This window comes from Macrosteles quadrilineatus, unplaced genomic scaffold (genome assembly GCF_028750875.1).
Source record: "Macrosteles quadrilineatus isolate MER2022 unplaced genomic scaffold, UCM_ALF_1.0 Scaffold_8__2_contigs__length_117827958, whole genome shotgun sequence".
NCBI classification, from domain to species: Eukaryota; Metazoa; Arthropoda; class Insecta; order Hemiptera; family Cicadellidae; genus Macrosteles; species Macrosteles quadrilineatus.
The window spans coordinates 103,087,872-103,093,871 of NW_026542601.1; positions in this window are offsets into that span (position 1 = coordinate 103,087,872).

The window sequence follows — 6,000 nt, forward strand, 5'->3', positions numbered from 1 at the left end:
TGTTTTTTTATCAAAAGTTGAAACCAATGTAGTGTGCCTAAATCTTTATTTACTGTTTTGCCGTATCTCAAGCAGTTTTTTTTTTTAAATAAGTATTTTAAAACGATAAAGTCACACCAGTAATGCATGGAGTTTGTAACCATTTCCAACACTGATATTATGTTATAATGCATTGTCATACAAATGGAACCATTTAATTTATTTACCAAATGGTACTCATATAAGTTTTAGATTTTTAAATTTTTACCCTGTATTATTGTTTTATATCAAAAGTTGAAATCAATGTAGTGTGCCTAAATATGTTTATTTACTGTATCTCAATCCAATAGATAGAATAGGGCAAAGAGGTGTTTTTTTTATGTTTTACCTATGAGAATAACATGGGGAGATGTTAAGCCACTTTTTAAAAATCATGCTCATTCTCTATATATTTCTATACAAATAATGTCCAACTCCAAAAATATTTCCAATCCCCATTAATCTCTGTATCATGTGAGTTTTGTACCATTTGGTTTGAAATATTTATAAATATAATGTGTTGCTGGAATCCCTTTAAATGGCAAGAAACACGTAGTCTTGAGACCTCTGGTGGATTTTTCCTTGTCTGAACTAAATATTTGTAAAAAATTGAAAAAAATATGTTTTTTACTCAACTATTTTAGGATCTTGAAACATGTATTACCGAGGAATCAGGCAAATATTTCGTGCCGAAATTATATTTAACCTTATGTGAGGACTAGGAATTGCTATTTAAAATTAGTCTTGCTCCACAGTATTGTTGTAGGCTTGCTTCTCGTCCCAAGTGGTGAGCTGTGTACAGTTTATGTGTGGTGCAAAGACTGGGTTCTCTTTTTAGTTGTGACCAGCTCATTCCTAAGATGCTAGATGGTATTCAGTTTCTCTCTGAATGTAAGCAAAATATAATATTCAGTTTAGGACTTAAAGTTAATGTCGGATGCGATGCCTCTTTGATTGAAAGTTTGGGTTGTGATGAGCTCAACCCCTATCACTAGTATCAGCATAGATCCATTGAACTATTATGTGTTATTGTACTTTGTGCTGATTAATATGTGTTTGGCACAACACACAATCCCACATCTTGCTAATTGTAGTTGGTAGTTTAACTTAGCAACGATAATAACAAATTATTATGTCATTGCATTATTATGTCATGTCGGGGGTCTATTTGGTGGTCAAAGTAGAAGTAGGGAGCATTGACTTTCTACAATCATGATGAGATATCCAGCCAGAGCCTCAGACTGTAATAAAAAAATAGATGAAAATGCAAACTCTAAAGGCCCTGACCATGTTGTATACTTCCAGGCTGGAACAACCTTTACTTGGAATATTGTATATAAATTGTTTGTATACATAAGACTCTTGTAGTGAATGTACTCTTTGATGAAAATACAAAATAAAGATGAAAACTACTTTATGCAAAGAAGAGAAAGTAATTGTGAAGGGTAGCTACAAACAATTGCATTTTAGTGAGCAATGAAAGTTGCTATAATTATTGGGATTGTTTTGGGTAAGTTTATAGATATGCATTGTGTTTACAGGAATTAATCATAGTGGGGATGCCATTTACATCGAGACATATCGATTTAGTTAAAGTGATAAAACGAAGACCATGATAGTGGTGGATAAAGATTTTATTTGTTGAGCAATCGATATGAGAAGGAGTTTCTTGTTAAACAATAACCTGGAAAACCAATACAACATAATGCACTGTCATCCCTCATTGGTATTGTAACTTACAAGCTCTGTTGTTCTTTACTCATTTTCAAAAACATATAAATTATAAAATAAGCCATTTTGTTGTTTATTTTACTGTTATGTATTGTAAGTGTATATATTGAAATAAATGGTTAAATAAATGTAAGTTGAAAAATGAGCCTTATTTTGTCACTAGTTTATTTACATTGATTTGAATCACATTTTTGAACTAACAGATGATTAAATTATTAATTGCATAACATTTGAAACATAGAGATACAACATTTACATTATTAACTGGAAACTATAGATCTATATTATTGTATGAACATAATTTCTGTATTTCATATATGTAAAAGCAATGAGACCATGCTAAATTACAGGATTCAATAACAAAGGAAGGTATTGTGCTATATACCTGAGGGTGTAAATATAGAGGTGGGCATTTCCATAGAGACCTAATGACGAATTAGAATGTGGAAGTTCTATGGTAGAAATATCAAGTATGCAAGAGTGATCATCAGAGGTAACATGGTCATCAGGCAATTCATAGAGAGGGGTCAGTCAGGTTGAACTAGTATATTGCAGTGATTCATCCAATATAGAAACAATAGTTATAAATAACCAGAACCAATTACTGAATATTGTAGTTACCAGTTTTCCTATCCTACTGTTAAAATATGAACCTCATTTTAATATGAGTTGGTGAGTTCATGCCCGGTAACATGAATGTAATAATGGTTCTAAATGTATTTATCTTATTTTATGGTAGATTTCACTATGTGTGCTTACTCTATGGTAAAATTCTTTGAGATCATTTAATATTTAACACACTTAGATTAGTGAATAAATCATCAAAGTGCGATATAAATATGCTGGGTGAAACGTATTAAAACTTGCTTCCAGTTTATCTATTAAAGGATTGTCAAATGTCTCGGTTTTGCTAACTATGACCTGGTGTCCCGAAAAGGGCTCTTAAGACCATAAGATGACTATACATAAAGTTTGGACTATTGAATGTGATGTGAATTTATGCATACTTCATCATACAAATGTTACACTATAGTATTTTTACGAGTTCTGACTGTGACTGTGATGTGAATTTGTGTGTATTTCATCACATAAATTTCACACTATTTTCACTCATTTCACACCACTATTATGATGTGTTGTGCCTGCATGAGTGTGTTGAGCCATGAATATCATAGACTACCAAGCTATAAGGACGTATGCTAGAACTGATCTAACCTCTGCCAAACCCTGAATACGAGCCTGGAGGCACAGACTTTGGACCAAGGATCAATAATTGTAAATAGACAAACCTGTGTGATAGGATATAGAACACTGAAAAATACAAATGTTAGAAACTTTAGTCTTTTACTTATTTACCCTTACCACCCTCTGTTTTGGAGGAAACTGCCTTACAATTAACCAACATTATGAAGATTGCATTAATACTCATGATCTTGGTTATTATAAAATTTATCAAACATAAATCCGTATTTGCCATTATTCATAGACCTTTCCTTGTCTATTATGAAAAAGCTATCCAACACTGGTGGTAAAGACTTTTATATTGATGAAATGAAAAGTCATTATTAATATGATTGTTAAATATAAGGTTTAAAATTTATATTGCCTTGTTTGGATAATATTAGAAAATGTACGTTATCGCATAAATGTTTGCGTACTTTCTAAGTAAAAGCAGTTAATATTTTTATGTTGACCCATTGAGAGAAATTGTATACTATTTGTACTATAAAAAGTCTATTCATGCATATCAGTCCAGTAAAAGTTCTGTTACAATCCAGTCATAGGTCAGTCTCAATTGCATCCATAGTTTCTCAGTCAACCTGTCAGTCATTTGGTTACAGTATGTTTTCTAACTCTTCATTAACCAATATTACATAACATTTTTTATTTAAAACACAATATTCTATAAAATTTTCATTGGCCAGTTGTTGTTGATTGTTATAAACAGTACTTGATATACAAACACATACGTTGTCATCAGTCAGGCGTCCAAACAATTAAAAAATATCGTTGAGAAGAAATCGGTTGTTGTATTTAACAACATAAAGGTCGATTCACAAACGGTATGTAATAGTTTAATCACGTCACAGTGTATACAACAACTGACTGTGACTGTGATGTGAATTTGATTAGTTGTGTGAAATGTGTGAAAATAGTGTGAAATTTTTGAAATTGCTTCCAGTTTATATGTTGTCATTAAGCAAGCGTTTAAAAATCCAACAATATCGTTGAGAAGAAACCAGCTGTTGTATTTGACGACATAAAAATCAATTCACACATAACACGTCACAGTTCAATCACATCAGTTACGACACAGTGTATACACCAACTGACTGTGACTGTGATGTGAATTTGTGTGTACTTCGTCACACAAATTTTACACAAATTTCACACATATTTCAATACATTTCACACAAATATCATGATATTTGTGTGAAATGTATTGAAATATGTGTGAAATTTGTGTAAAATTTGTGTGACGAAGTACACACAAATTCACATCACAGTCACAGTCAGTTGGTGTATACACTGTGTCGTAACTGATGTGATTGAACTGTGACGTGTTATGTGTGAATTGATTTTTATGTCGTCAAATACAACAGCTGGTTTCTTCTCAACGATATTGTTGGATTTTTAAACGCTTGCTTAATGACAACATATAAACTGGAAGCAATTTCAAAAATTTCACACTATTTTCACACATTTCACACAACTAATCAAATTCACATCACAGTCACAGTCAGTTGTTGTATACACTGTGACGTGATTAAACTATTACATACCGTTTGTGAATCGACCTTTATGTTGTTAAATACAACAACCGATTTCTTCTCAACGATATTTTTTAATTGTTTGGACGCCTGACTGATGACAACGTATGTGTTTGTATATCAAGTACTGTTTATAACAATCAACAACAACTGGCCAATGAAAATTTTATAGAATATTGTGTTTTAAATAAAAAATGTTATGTAATATTGGTTAATGAAGAGTTAGAAAACATACTGTAACCAAATGACTGACAGGTTGACTGAGAAACTATGGATGCAATTGAGACTGACCTATGACTGGATTGTAACAGAACTTTTACTGGACTGATATGCATGAATAGACTTTTTATAGTACAAATAGTATACAATTTCTCTCAATGGGTCAACATAAAAATATTAACTGCTTTTACTTAGAAAGTACGCAAACATTTATGCGATAACGTACATTTTCTAATATTATCCAAACAAGGCAATATAAATTTTAAACCTTATATTTAACAATCATATTAATAATGACTTTTCATTTCATCAATATAAAAGTCTTTACCACCAGTGTTGGATAGCTTTTTCATAATAGACAAGGAAAGGTCTATGAATAATGGCAAATACGGATTTATGTTTGATAAATTTTATAATAACCAAGATCATGAGTATTAATGCAATCTTCATAATGTTGGTTAATTGTAAGGCAGTTTCCTCCAAAACAGAGGGTGGTAAGGGTAAATAAGTAAAAGACTAAAGTTTCTAACATTTGTATTTTTCAGTGTTCTATATCCTATCACACAGGTTTGTCTATTTACAATTATTGATCCTTGGTCCAAAGTCTGTGCCTCCAGGCTCGTATTCAGGGTTTGGCAGAGGTTAGATCAGTTCTAGCATACGTCCTTATAGCTTGGTAGTCTATGATATTCATGGCTCAACACACTCATGCAGGCACAACACATCATAATAGTGGTGTGAAATGAGTGAAAATAGTGTGAAATTTATGTGATGAAATACACACAAATTCACATCACAGTCACAGTCAGAACTCGTAAAAATACTATAGTGTAACATTTGTATGATGAAGTATGCATAAATTCACATCACATTCAATAGTCCAAACTTTATGTATAGTCATCTTATGGTCTTAAGAGCCCTTTTCGGGACACCAGGTCATAGTTAGCAAAACCGAGACATTTGACAATCCTTTAATAGATAAACTGGAAGCAAGTTTTAATACGTTTCACCCAGCATATTTATATCGCACTTTGATGATTTATTCACTAATCTAAGTGTGTTAAATATTAAATGATCTCAAAGAATTTTACCATAGAGTAAGCACACATAGTGAAATCTACCATAAAATAAGATAAATACATTTAGAACCATTATTACATTCATGTTACCGGGCATGAACTCACCAACTCATATTAAAATGAGGTTCATATTTTAACAGTAGGATAGGAAAACTGGTAACTACAATATTCAGTAATTGGTT